The 14,475-nt window shown below is 40.4% G+C and overlaps 1 protein-coding gene across 4 annotated transcripts in view; it reads right to left on the bottom strand.

Annotated features, from left to right (window-relative positions):
• LOC127366672 (low-density lipoprotein receptor class A domain-containing protein 4) overlaps positions 1 to 14,051 on the bottom strand; it is a 217,867-nt gene extending 203,816 nt beyond the window's left edge. For 3 of the 4 annotated variants that reach the window (XM_051405832.1, XM_051405833.1, XM_051405834.1), the window contains exon 1: positions 13,885 to 14,051. The gene's annotated coding sequence lies outside the window, so the exon portion shown is untranslated. Of the gene's footprint in view, positions 1 to 12,303; positions 12,321 to 13,884 lie in introns of those variants that run through there. The other variant, XM_051405835.1, reaches the window with a different exon arrangement.
• Between the last annotated feature and the right edge of the window lie 424 nt (positions 14,052 to 14,475).

Below are 14,475 nucleotides of genomic sequence, written 5' to 3'. Positions count from 1 at the left end.
TCAGTTCAACCTTGGGTTCAGAAAAATAACACCACTGAGTGTAGATAACAACTGCAAATTGTGAGTTTCTGTTCACGGAAAATGAAAAAGCTCTTGAGACTAATGACTGAATTCTTTATGATAAGGACCACGTGACTGCACTGACTGGGGTTTAGTTTATTGGAAGCATGTAGGTTTTAACAGTTTGGATCATATTTAATATTATTTTAATTCATTTTATTTGCTATTATAGAAATTTACTCATCAACTTAACTTCCAAGATCTAGAGACACCACAGCAACACTATTATACCGTCAGGGGAAAAAACATTTATTTTCAAGAGGCGTATTAGGGCAAATATTAAATTTTGTACTGTTTTGCACACCAGCTTTGACCTTCCATAATTACCAAGAATTCCTAAGATACCAAAGTCTGTCTGTATTTTGGTTTCTCCTTGCATAGACATACAATCAGTGAGTCTAAACTACATGAATATCTCTGAAAACATCTTTTCACAGGCCCTTACTGAACAGAAACAACAGCTAACACGGTCAACATATCCTGACTGAACGAGTGTTAAAGGTCCTGCACACAGAGGTGTTTTCAGTAATGGTTGATTAGACCTCTGCTCGGGTTGAAACTGGGCTTAGTTATGTGGGGAATTACGTGTCACACTTCATGTACTAATAAGAATAATAAATGTAATGTAATCCCCTTAAGGTCCTGAGAGGCCTCATCAGGTGAGAGGTGACACCTGAAGGTTTACAATGTGTCTGTGTGTAGGAACAAGCTCACAGAAATTGCAACTTGCAGTAGTGTCCTAAAGGATACAAAAAACTGATAAGTACTACAGATCAATCATAAAAAGATCAAACATTAAAAGCTGTTTCGAAAAGAGAATTTTTAAACATAGCAAGATGTGTTTGGGGAGTGTGATCCAGAAAGAGGGGGCGGTTATGGAGAAGTCACCCCAGGTCCAGTGCTTGATCATTGATGGTGGACAAGAGGTAGGCGTCAGAGTGGTGGAGGGTGAGGGAAGGATGAGCTGGTATGTTGCAAGTGAAGAGAAGGAGTTTGAGTTTGAATGCAGTGTGGGAAAAGGAGCCAGTGGAGGTATTTTAGGTCAAGTCAGACCTAAACGTTGCAGGTTGGGATGCACATACGCTCACGCAACGTACAGCACAGCAGAGGACCATACCAGTTGTGACATTAACTAGCCTTCTCATTCACTGCTGTGTCTGCTGTGGACTTCAAAAGTTCCAATTCATTTCACCATTTTGCCAACTAATATGAACTTTTGGTACAGAAACAAATTTGTGGAAGATGGATAATTATCTGTTCAAATGACTGATGGGAACAACAGCCAAACTTTACCAGGTGTTGTTTTCTTGCTTTCCAGTGAGACACACACGCACAAAACAAGACAACCAGAGGCAGCCAGACAGTGAGTGGCAGGAGACAAATTCAAATGATTTGCAGTGAAAAAGGCAGCAGCCTCGCAGCAGCACACCCAACGTTGTCTGTCGGTATCCAAACACTCAGCTTCTCATGACAAGTTAAAGCAGTGGGACATTGCATGAACTCTCACCTTCTCTGTATCACTACAAGAAACTGGGTAGTGAAACATCGTGTCCACTCTTGTTTAAATGTAGGGCATTTTTTATACTATTATGTCCCTTATTAAACAGGGGTGTGGGATTCATTACAGAATGCCAGCAAGCAGGATTTTTTCCCCGATTTAAAAATGATACTCCTGTCCTGAAGGCAAAGTGACGTCATCTGCTAATTTACATTTATGTGGCATCAGCAGTACCAATTTGAGAGTGTGTGCAAGTTTCTTCAAGCCAAAGAACTTCTTGGTGCCAGCTAGAATTAAATAAATATTAAGACCTCAAATCAAATGAGAAAAACCTGTTTGTGTGTATGATGGATGAATACCGACCAGAAAAAAACAATTAAGTATAACATTTATAAGGCTTTAACATTTGAGGACTCAGAGCCTGTATTAAACCTTATTCAAGTATTTGCATATATAAATAATTAATAGCTGAATACATAAATGATACAAAGGTCTTGTATAAAGCACAGTCAGAGGCGCAGAGTGAATACACAAGGCATGCCAACTGATTAGGGGGTTATTTTGTGGCCGGAGTTGTGCAGTGAACCTGCAGCACAGTGGGAAACAGAGTTGGATTAGAAAGACTACATTATTATCATTATTACCATCAGGTATGGTAATGGCTGGCAATCACTCATGACCAACCAAATCACATCTTTTACTTTCCTTGAAAAGCAGAAAGTTTTCTGACAATTTTGTGCTGGAGAAAAAAAGTTGTAGAAAAGTTCCACCGAAACAGCTTTTCCCTGGAGGAAACTTACTGCACCTCAGCACCTTGAGTAAGTCACAGAGCAGATGATTTGAACGGAAGGAGAACTGTTGCTACTAATGCAATAAAGAGTTTAATGACTTCAGATAGAGACAGATGTGGTGTTAACTGGAGGAGCACTGACCACTAGAGGGGATAGGCGCAATCTCTCTCTGTAACTAATGATTATTTTCATTATCGATTCATCTGTCAATGATTTTTTAGATTGATCGAATAGTTGTTCGTCCATAAAATGTAAGAAAATTCAAAGATATTCAGTTTGCTGTCATAGAGCACTAAAGAATCCAGAAAATAAGAAGCTGAAATCAGAGAATTTTGACATTTTTTCTAAAAAAAAAGGACTCAAAATAGCTGCAGTTTAATTGTTTAGTTTAATTTAATAGTTGACAACTAATCGATAAGTCATCTAATCATTGCAGCTCTTCTAATTGTACCAAGTACCTAAAGTTACTTCGACTATTCACAGTAATAGTCTTATCACCTTTTTCAGTAGATGATGTGATCTAGCTAGCAAAGCCATGTCCTACGCAAACCTTTCCATACCCACTACATTTCAGACATGCACCGACGATGCAGCCCTTTATCACTGTCAACACGGCAAAAGTCTGAACTGAATGAAGTCAGATTGACATACAGGCTAACTGGTTCACCATGCAGAGAGAGAGAGAGAAATGTGCACCTTGTAACATTACCTTACTGTAATACATGTATTATCTCAATGTCTATCTCTTACCAAGTTACCAACCAAACAAAAACTGCAGTTCCTGGGATGGCCACTTGAGGCTGGTTCCAAAAGCAAGTCAATCTCTATAAGCTCCCATACTAAAATGTCCAACTTACTAATAATAATAATATGATATTGAAATAATGTTTACAGCCTGGTCTCTATAGCTAAACTCCCTGTTTATAACCCCCAGCTGTTTAAATGACATTAAGGTTAACGTAATGCATAATTTAGGTCTACCTCAATAATAATCTTCCTATATTTTTCACACCGACTGAATGAATGAATGAATATCTAGCTAAACTCACAGTACAACGTTTTGTTGGATATTATAAAACAGGCAGCAGAAATTACTTTCTAATGACGTTACATGATGAAATTGATGCAGTAATATATTAGTGAATTCACGATCAGAAGGAAGGGTGAGTGTCCCTTGTGCTCACGATGGTCATTAATTAAGGCTTCAAAGGCAAAATAAGTTTGCAAATCCATCAGTGATGCAGCCTGAGAGAAACTTTGTCTTCTTCTTTCTTAATATAAAATGTAAAACTCACCACTTCTCTCTCTCTCTCAATAAAGCCATAAGGAAAATGAATGTAAAAGATACCCAAGTCTAAATGACACAATGCCATCACTTCAAACGTTTAAGCTCAAAGTTAAAAAAGACGAAAAATTTAAACAGTGTATGGTAAAAATGGGGCTTAAAACTGGATAAAAAGTCAATTTATGACCATATGAACCACAATAATGTATAAAGAGGATATGACATCATTGACAGGCGCCCGGTGAAACGCAAAGTTACCTGAATAAAAAGGACAGATTTCTCTGCATTTGAACATTGTTGGAAACATTTGGAATAATGTAAGTGCAACAAAACATATAACATAGGTCTAGTGATTGTAGACATTTTAATGCAGAAATGTTGCATATTAAAGCTTTAACAGATAAATGAAACCACAATGCTGCATAGTCCCTGTCTGAAAAGGGCTAACATCAGAAAGAAAATGGAAGTACGTATATACAGTTCAGGTAAATAATGGATGCTCAACATGAATAATAATATTCACCTTGACAGAGAAGCTTGCCAAAGTTAGGTAACTAATCCTGAGCAGGCTAACAAAGTCTGTTTGAGGAAGCGTTATGTTGACCTATATGGTAGCATTTTGCCATAAATAGACAACATCATTGCTTTGCATGTTTGTTGTTCTGGTGTGTCACTGTAATTCAGAGAAACATGGCTTATAATTTAATATGAACCAGCTAATGAATGAAAATGTTCCTGTAGGTCCACCTGATGAGTGACGTTAACCTATTTAATATCTCCTTTTACAGGATTCATTAATGAAAAATCTTTTTATGCACTCCTTGTATCCACTTATAAAAACCGAGTGCAGTTCAGCCTCTATCTGAGGCAGACTGTCTTAAACTTTTCCGGCCCATGAGCCAAATTTAATCATCCGAGTCTCGCCCTGGGACCCGGGCTCATTAAAAATGCACTGGTAAACTTGTCATGTCACCAGAATCAGGTCGTCTCTCAGCTCCTGGTTTAAGCAGCCCTCAGTGTTAGACTGCAGCCAGAAAGGCCCCGTCTCTACGGTCCCCTGCTAAACTCTGTGCGAGTTCAGCCCGAGTTCACTCCACCTTCTGATTTTTTAAGTTGCAGCCTATGGCCTGCAGAGCGCGGTCACAGTCTGCATCAATAATGCAGTTGCCACAGCCTGCTAACATCTCATCCCCTTAGCGAGAGGTCTGCCCGACAACACGCCACTGAAACAAAGGCAGGCCGAAGACGTCTCAGACTGGCACCGTGAGAACAAGGGCGCTAACAACCGGGCTATTTTAGGTACACACACACACACACACACACTACTGACACAGACGTGCAGGCGGAAGTACGGATGAAGACATGAACACACTCTGCAGCTGTATAATACTCAGCTGTACACATTCTCAGATGAGCACACACAGATGACTGGATAAGAGTGCAGTATGTACACACACATGCAGGCACAACTGGGAGTGTGTGTTAAGTCTTTGTGGTTCATGTTAACAGCCTCTGTAGCCAGTCTATTGAAGTTCCACACAAGAGCAGAGTGGCACTTAGTATGGCATACCTCACTCTCTCTCTCACACACACACACACACACACACACACAGTAAATACACACCCTGCTGTATCTCATCTCATCAAGCTACTGGGAAACATCTCCGCTGTCAGATGAAAATAACGCCAATTATTCAGGAATTGAGGACGACGCTGGCTCCTTTCCCCCGCTCACCAAGATGTTATTGTTGAAACTATACTTTTGTAGTTTTCAATGAGATTCATAGTCTGCAGTGCCACGCATAAACGAGCATGTAAATCTTTAATTTGAGTAAAATGGAAAAACCTAAGAAAGTGGAAGTTTTTAGTGTAACAGCATCAATGTGAAATGTGTGTGTGTATCTCTCCAGTCTTTTCTCCCATGCAGGGACTTGACTTGAATTATTAAATCGCTACTTAGGCTTTGTGGTTAAATGAAGCTATGCAAACAAGGACGAACTGTATTAAAAACACTCTCGTAGTAAGTGAATGCACTGTTTGACAAAACTGTTTAAATGTCCTGTGTGAAACTGGCTTAAAGAGTAAAACAATATCAAATTGCTGTCTCCAGCACTTTTTGGTTGTTTCTAGGGCTTCTTAACTACTTAATCAACGAATTAATGCTGCAGTTTGTGGACTGCTCCTAATCAGTGTGGGAACTGTGGAGCCATTAGCCAAATGCTGGGGAGTTTCTCTTCTCTGAAGCTTGAGGGCTGTGAGATCTGTCAAGTGCGTTCCCAAAGAAGCAAAAGGCAAGATAAATGAGGAGAGGGGAATGACTCCTGCTGGAGAGAGAACTGTTTATTCACGATAACCATCGTAAAGACAGCAAAGCAACAGCGAATGTGTCCTCCTTCATGAATGATGTAGTGCCCCCATCACAGGTAAACCTTACCAAAAGTGCCACCCCCTTTCTACCTGTAACTGTAGCATCTGCCTCGGTCAGTGGGATTTGAACAGCCAGAACAAGATGAGATGTATCATTTACCCAGCTTTTGTCAAAATCCAATTACTGGTATCTGAGATACTTCACGTGATACATGTCAAAATGAATGATGTAGCCCCCCCTGTGGGCCAGTCAGTGTATTACAGAAAGTGATCAAATGTACTTGAGCTGTATTAATCCCCCACAGATTTATATATTATTATACTGTAATCTCCTGTAAATGTTTTATACATTATAATCTAAATGATGTTGGTCTACAGTGCTACACATGTAGTTCTGATGCACATTAAATCTCTTTCATTTACTTTAGTTTTTTTCGCCTAAAAGGTTTTAAGATGCTTAGACTAGAATCAACCCATGACTACACATGAATACACACTTATCACACAGTCAGTGTGTATTCCTGTGTAGTCATACACTGTTCTGTGGGCTGTGTATGCATTTTAATATATTTAAAGAGCAATTTAAAGGGATAGTTCACGATTTCTGAAGTGGGGTTGTGAGGTACTTATTCAGTCAGTGTATTACCAGAGTGCTGTCTGATGGCGAGGTAAAGCAGTGAAAATGTTCTTAACACAACGTACACTTTACAGATTTTTTTTACGGTGGGAGGATGTTGTTTTTTTTATTGCTTTTTTTTATAGTTATAGTATAGTTTTTTTATAGCCCTGTCTAGAGCCCTGTCTAACGGCCTACACACCCATGGTACACCCAGACAGGTAATTTCACTCATTTTGCCTGATTAGACTCTTCTCAGGATGTTCAGTTTGGGCAGGTACTGACATTTGATCGAAGCTTTGTTGCACCTGTTCAGATGGAACAATTTATACCTTCACTGTTCTTACTGGTACATGGAGTCTGGTGACATCACATAATCCCCAGTACAGCAGCGCTCACCTTCATCCAGAGTAGAGGTCTGATCAGCCACAAATGAAAACACCTGAAGGCCTTTAAGATATCTGGGGAGATGAACTGTAGTACTGAGAGTAACTTGTGAATGAATTATCAGGGTGAAGCTGTACAATCCAGAACGTGGCATTACTAGACAAAATTGTAAACTCATATTTTGATTTGACTTTTATTTACTAAGTTCTCGTACGGAAGGTACGTAAGGTTATATATACGAAATTCACTTGCCACTGGATGTCGCACTAGAGCACCAGCATCAATGAAATAAAATTCCCCACAGTTCCACAGTCTTTCCAACAGTCACCGACTCTGGTCTCATCAAAATAAACCTTAATGGACAGATTGCACAGCAGACAAACACCGGTGGACTTAACAGTAACGACAGCTCAGTTTGAATTTCCACTACGGGGGATCATTAGAGGAACGTCTTATCAGTACCACGGTTTTTGCATAAAATGGTACATTTAAGTTGAGGTTTAGCCTTTTGGCCCACTTCAAGGATGACTATTAAGTTTTGAGCCAAGTCTTTATTGAAAAAAAAATAAATCATACAAACAAGCAGGTTTCAATCGTTTTATCGGACCTGTGTGCACGAGGATCTTTTTCAGAACTTGTGAGTAAGAATGTAGAACTTTTTTTAAAAGCAAGAAAAAATTCAATTTTAAGCAAAACCGTTGTCATGTTAACAGGGCCCAGTAACAGTGACAATGAACCAGCACGCACAAATTCAGCTGCTATGACATTTCAAAATGTCTGCTGTGCAAACAGTCCATTCACAGAGGAAGATCTGAAATATTCATGAAAATGGCTGCAATGTAAGCTAACTGCAACCATCGAAGTACATCCTAGTAAAAGTGCTTGTTTTTGCCACCGACAGGCTCATATTGTTATTCTAAGTGTCTGACAACATTAAGGAAAGGATCCCTACAGAGATAGAACCAGAAACAGCCATAATATCACTATCACTCACCACCACACTCCATAGACAAAAACATTTTTCATTTTACTTTGCATACCATTCCATTGTAACTTCACTCACTGTTAAGCTCAACAAAACAGTCTTTGTTAGTCTTTCCACTGTTCAGACAAACACCAACTCTGGTTTGCTCAAAACGAATCCTTAATTCACCAGTGTAGATGATAAAAACAGCAGTTTCAGTGGCTCTACTCAGCTGCTCACGGAGCAGACCGGCTATGGGAACAGACCACAGAGCGGATAGTAACACAGGCAGAGGGAGAGTGACACCATTCTCTGCTCAGCACACAAACCAAATAGTTGTTTTCTGATTTAACTGTGTTTGAAAAAAGTTTTTCATAAAATCCTGCACATTTGTCAAAAAGAGCATTGTTTTAGTATTGTAACAAATATGGCACTAATTCTGGTGTTTATAAGCCTACTATTTCTAGTTGGCTTATCCGACTGATGACGCATCCACTCTGCAATATTTCCATAAAGGAAAAAAATCATCTAAGCTACATAAATATGCTTAAATCTTGCAAACAATTTACACAACCCATGAAATCTCCAATAGAGATAAACAGGATTGCTGCGTCAAACATCTGCAGTCCTGAAAAAGCTGAACAGAAATATCTCTGAAAAGCTGTTCTGTGTTCACTGAATGAGTGAGATTAACTTTCACACGGGGTACACACCTCAATGCTGTGATTTCCGCTGGGTAACGCAGAAGAATATACCATGTTTTGCCAAATAACTTCTTTGATCAACTTATCATGGTGTGCCAACTGGGGTTAAAAATAAAACCACAGCTTTTCTCGGAGGGTTTCACGCAGCACTTTGATCTTCCGTTTGACTAGCACAACATTTTTGGATTTATTCAGTCAGAACTCAGCGAGATGATTGGTTCTGGCCAAGAGGAAATGTTAAAAATACTGAAATTGGAATAGAAATGTTAAAAATGTTTTCCTTTCTCGGGCCAGAATGTGAAAATCTTACTTGTAGTGCTTTTTCAAAGGATGTGCTGCATCTCAAACATAGATTATTATTTTTTTTTTATGTGTTGCCAAATTACTTAAAAGAAACTGTTGTATCAAGCTGTTTTTCCAAAACCTCCTCAAGTTGTTGTAGAGAAGATTAGACCCAGAAAACTGAGCTTGTAGCATAAATATAATGAACTTTTCTTGATTAATTATACAGCAGCATGAAAAATCAATTTTGGATGATTACATAAAGAAAACAGTTCCAAGGAGAAAAAGTTGTACAAACTCTGAATGAGACGTATTGTGTTTCTTCTGTACACACCAGGCTACCGCTCCAGCTCCTCAGACTGTTATGCTTCCACATAGCACGCTTTTTACATTATTTTCACTCTGTAAAGTCACATACACACCAATTACTGCAGCCACACAATAATAGACAGTGCATTTGTTCATACAAAGACACACTCCCATGAGCACAACCCAGACAAAGACACACACACTCTGGTGCGGGCTGGCACTCGTCTTTGCCCGTCTCGCGCCTTCGCTCCACCAACACAATACTGTCACATTTTGGCGTGTCACATGGGCTCGGAGACAGACAAGGCTGTATTATCAACAACTGGCTGCAGCTCAGGTCCTGCATGTGTGTGTGTGTGTCAGAGCTGGAGTTCAGTGCTCAGATTGAAGTGTGTGTGTGTGTGTGTGTGTGTGTGTGTGTGTGTGTGAGAGAGAGAGAGAGAGCTGCGTGAGAGTTCAGGTTGAGGCTGAGCCGTCAGCGGCAGACAAGCCCCGTCAAGTCTCCCTCCTCTGTCTAACACACACTCAGCCTCTCGCCTCGGGAGGTGAGAAGCCGCTAATTGGCAAAGGGTGAAACACACACACACACACACACACACGCGCGCTCGCAGTACATACACATGGACTGACGGTCAGTTACGGTCTCACGCGCATACGCACATGCACACTAGAACAAGAGGAGTACAGAAACACAAACAGACAGATGGACACAGACGTCTGGCTCTGAGAAGCAGTTGTACAGTGAGCTGTGTGAAGCAGACACACAGTACAACCTGGTAGACGGGAACACATTACTGTAGCTAATAATACACACAGTCTGCTCGCTGACTTTCTCCTCAACTTTCTCACTTAGTTATTATTTTATGGCTTGATGCTTTTTATTCACTCATATATTAATAGACTATACATTTGCAATTTAGCTTGAGCACAGAGCTGACCTTAAAAAGAGAAAGCTCGCCCTCTGTGTGTTCTTTGGTTTAAATAAAGGTTGAATTAAACAAGAGACTGCCGTTGATGATGATGCCCGTGGAATCTGCTCTATGGATGCACAGCACTAGAGCAGACTATGTCCTCTGTTTACTAGTGTTTACTGCATACATTGATTTTGCTTTTAAAGGATCAGTGTGTAGGGTTTAGTTGCATGTAGCAGTGAAGCTTCAGACTGCTCAACCTTTCAAGTGTGCAGGAGAAACTAAACTCTTTAAAAATGTGAGCCAGTGTTTGGTTTGTCTGCTCTGGGCTACTGTAGAAACATGGTGTTTCAACATGGCGGACTCTGTAGAAGAGGACCCGCTCCCTCTGTAGATAACAGAAACACAAAGATTCTTATTTTCAGGTGATTATACACTAATAAAGTGTTTATAGTTCATTCATACCTATGAATATTGGATTCCATTTCTGAATTTCTGTCCTCCTAAATGTTACACACTGGACCTTTAATTTAATTTAAAAGTTGGTTTATATTATTTAAAACATAAATACTGTTTAGAATTATATGCTGTTGTTATTTAAGGTCCTGTGCTGTTTTCCTGCTTTAGGCGGGGCATAAATTCTGTATTATTATTAACTGTCTTTCTGCAGGATCATGATGACATGAACTAGGGCTGTATGACGATAGAAAAATGTCAATAGTTTCATATTATTCTCTATTGTCTATTCTGTTGTGTTGCAAATCACGCTCTTTACAGCTAAGGATAGGATGATACCCGATATTATCGTGTATCGCGATAAAAAACAACAAGATAAGATTTTGGTCATATTGCACAGACCTAATATGACTAGTATTTATTAGTAGTATTTCACGAAATCCTAAGTTCTGTATGATGTAACACATAACAGTGTGCTACCATTCATTGCATTGAAGATCTATTAATATGTGATTTTTCAACCCCAGTAGACATAGATGTAACAATAAAGTCTGTGAGACAAGCGAGTGCCAACTGTAATCTCTGAGCATGCTCCGACACGGATCTCATATAAACCACATAAACGACAATAAATACAATAAACCACACCTCAACTTCTTTCTATACCCTGCGGAGTTTTTTTTTTGTTTTTTTTTGTAAACAAAGTTATGTTTACATTTGCTGGTACCAAATCACATTGTGTGGGTCCTTGAGGCCTAACAAACATGTTGAGTACAATTTTCTTCCTCATAAAACATCTGCAATGTTTTGAATACTGTAAATCCTTTCATCAGTGTTTACTAGCTTCTGCTCTTCTCCTTCCCTTCCTTACCTGGCACATTACTGCCACCCACTGTCAATCAGTGGAACAGCATGAAACTGGTGGCAGGAATGTTTATCGCAAAACGGGGACCTGCTCACCAAACATTACCGAAGTTATGGTCTCAATAGCTCATTTTTAACTACACTAATGTATTCTTTTATAGCGGCTTTAACGTAAATGCGCACAAATATGACATTAGATTGTGTTTGTTGTGCGACTGACACGCCGTAAAGACAATGAAGACAAGTTAGCAAACTATGAGCGATGAGGTTTATGAATAAAACCTTTTTTTCCGATTTAAATATTCACATATATCACATACGTCCTTGCACCAATCAGAGTTTGGCAACATTTAACTCGTCGTTAGTCATGAATATTTAATACTATCGCTAAAAATGTAAGAAACCAAGTTTGTTAACAACTTATTAACATTGTGTTAACTGAATTATTTGCAATTCAGCATAAAGAAACAATTAGAAACCATTCTCTGTTCCATTCTAATAAAATAAAGATTAGATTTTACTATAATGAATTATCAAGATGATAAGTCTAATGTTTTTTAAAAATAAATTGCAGCATGTAGACTGTCCAAAGACCAGAAACAATGTGCATTAAAAGGTCAACATATAGATGACTGGCACTTAAAGCTAACACCAGCATTATCCCTTAATATTTTAATTCCTCTAATTCTTAAACAGTATGACTTGTTGGCAGTATTTACCTGTTTCCATACTTCAACATGCACATGCACCATTATCATCATCATTATCCACAAGTGTCCTTTTACTGAACCCAATTTAACAAGCTTTACCTGCACACCTCACCAGTACAGCAGCAGCTCAACAGAAGAAACAGATGAGAGACAATGGCTCTGCCACAAGCATCCAAACTCCACAAAGCACAGGATTAAAGTTTGCGTGAAGCACATGAGAGAAAGTGTGTGTGTAGATGAGACAGAAAGGGAGGAGAGATGCAAAACAGAGCTTGAAAAGGAGGGGGGGGGTCACAGGCAGGTGAACAGAGAGGATAGAGACAGAGAGAAGGCAGAGCAGACAGAAATGGCAAACAGTGCTAAATGATTCAAAGCTTGGAGAACTCTTCCTCATCTATAGGTCCCTGACTGAAACCTTCAGGACAACATCCAGCCAGGCAAGGAATAAAACACACCCAAAGCCTGCTTGAATTCTCTCTACCAGACCCAAACAGAATAAAAACTCCAGCCTTCATGCAGCGCACGCAGAGGACCAGAGAACAGAGCTCGGAAATCGAATTAATGTAAACCCGATCAGTGGGCTGGTATACAGCAGAGAGACCAGGGCTCTGTACTGTGCAGTGTCACATATAGATCCATGCTTTTATAGCACTGTCAGTTTGAAACTTTGCTTCATGGGTCTGCACACTGGCATCAGTAAACTGTAAATGTATCCAGAGAATGTCTGGATTAGCAAATCTCTGCAACAAAAGGAGAATTACATAGATATGAAGGGGATGTAACTAATGTGGATATGATTTAGATAAGACACAGCAGCCCAGATGAACTTTGATAGAAGTGTCAGATGCATTAGTTTAACTCTCATCATCATCATCATCATCATCATCTCAGTCTTAAATGATGAAGAGGATCTCCCTCCATGTTTTCTTCAACCCTGTGCAGTGTGGGAGGTGTGGAGCTTTATGGCATTTCCAAAATAAGGATCCCTTTTTAACCGAGCACGGTGAGAGGATGTGTGTGGATGAAGAGTCCCACTGTGGTCCTCCTCACCCCACCCCACAGTGACACACAGTGTGTACCAGCTCATCCCAGAGGAGGCTGCTTGGTGACACCACCTCATGGTACGCACCGCGTGCCTCACTTGCATAAAAAAGTTGGGTTAACCTCTGACCTGAAACCTGAGTGACAGCTCGGGGTTCTACATTTCTAATCTAGCTTCCCAGCTAGCTTGTTCATCAAATCAAACAGGCGAAAGACACACCGGACAGAGAGAAAAACAAGACAGCCTGTCTCTCCTCGGGGTGATACATGTTATAGGTACCACGGAGGTCACGGTCAGTGTGAGAGGCAGCGTCTCCCCCACAGGGACGGAGACACAGCGGACTGGTGCTGTGGCCCCGGCGGATGGATAGGAGCCAGGGCTAGCCTGCTTGCTGCTATCTTAGCCGTGTTAGCTTAGCTCTGCTGTCTGGCGCAGCTCGGAAAGCGGCTCCAACTCTAAAGAGCAACTTCCACCGTCTGGCCCAAAGTCAGACCCCACACCGGACAGCCGGGATAGCGTTTAGCCACAGCAGTTAGCATAACCACAACATTCCTCCAGCCGCCTACGACCACAGCATTATGCATTAATAAATACACCAGTGTACAGAAATAACTGGGAAAATGTCGCAGGCTTCCTACCTGTAAATGCAGTCGCTAACGTGCTAAGTCGCCGTGTCTGCCTGTTTAAAGTCTGTGATGTTGTGTTGCTAGACGTCAAGTCCAACTGCACTACAGTGGTTTCCAGTCTGGGAAGCAAAATAAAGCCCAGCTGCCCCACTGTACAGTACATGCTGCTGACAGCCGGGCTGCCGATGAAGCTTTGACGACACCTGCAGGTTCCTCTGAGTATAGCAGCCAGCGGGGCTCAAAGTGTGATCCCTCTGTGTCTGGGGTCACAGGTCAGGATCACATGTGCAGCAGCATCCCCAGTGCTGGGAGCTGATCAGTGACCTGCTTAAGGACATTTCAAAATGGGGGTTCTCTTGTTTGCTCAAAGGTACTTCAGCAGGGCAGATGTTATTAGAAGCAAGTAAACTGTATTTCTATAGCATACAGAACCTTAAATACAACAAGGATTTCAAGGAGTAGTCAAACATAAGTGAAATAAAACAAAATATGAAAAGAATATAAAACAATTGAAGTACAAGTTATATCTGAAATGTGACGTGAAGCCAAAATGTTATTGTAAGATTTTGGCTGACCCCTCCCAACTTCATGAGACACTTCCAT

This window comes from Dicentrarchus labrax, unplaced genomic scaffold (assembly GCF_905237075.1).
Source record: "Dicentrarchus labrax unplaced genomic scaffold, dlabrax2021, whole genome shotgun sequence".
NCBI lineage: Eukaryota > Metazoa > Chordata > Actinopteri > Moronidae > Dicentrarchus > Dicentrarchus labrax.
The sequence above is the reverse complement of the archived record's forward strand: the minus strand, read 5'-3'. Positions and strand labels throughout refer to the sequence as shown.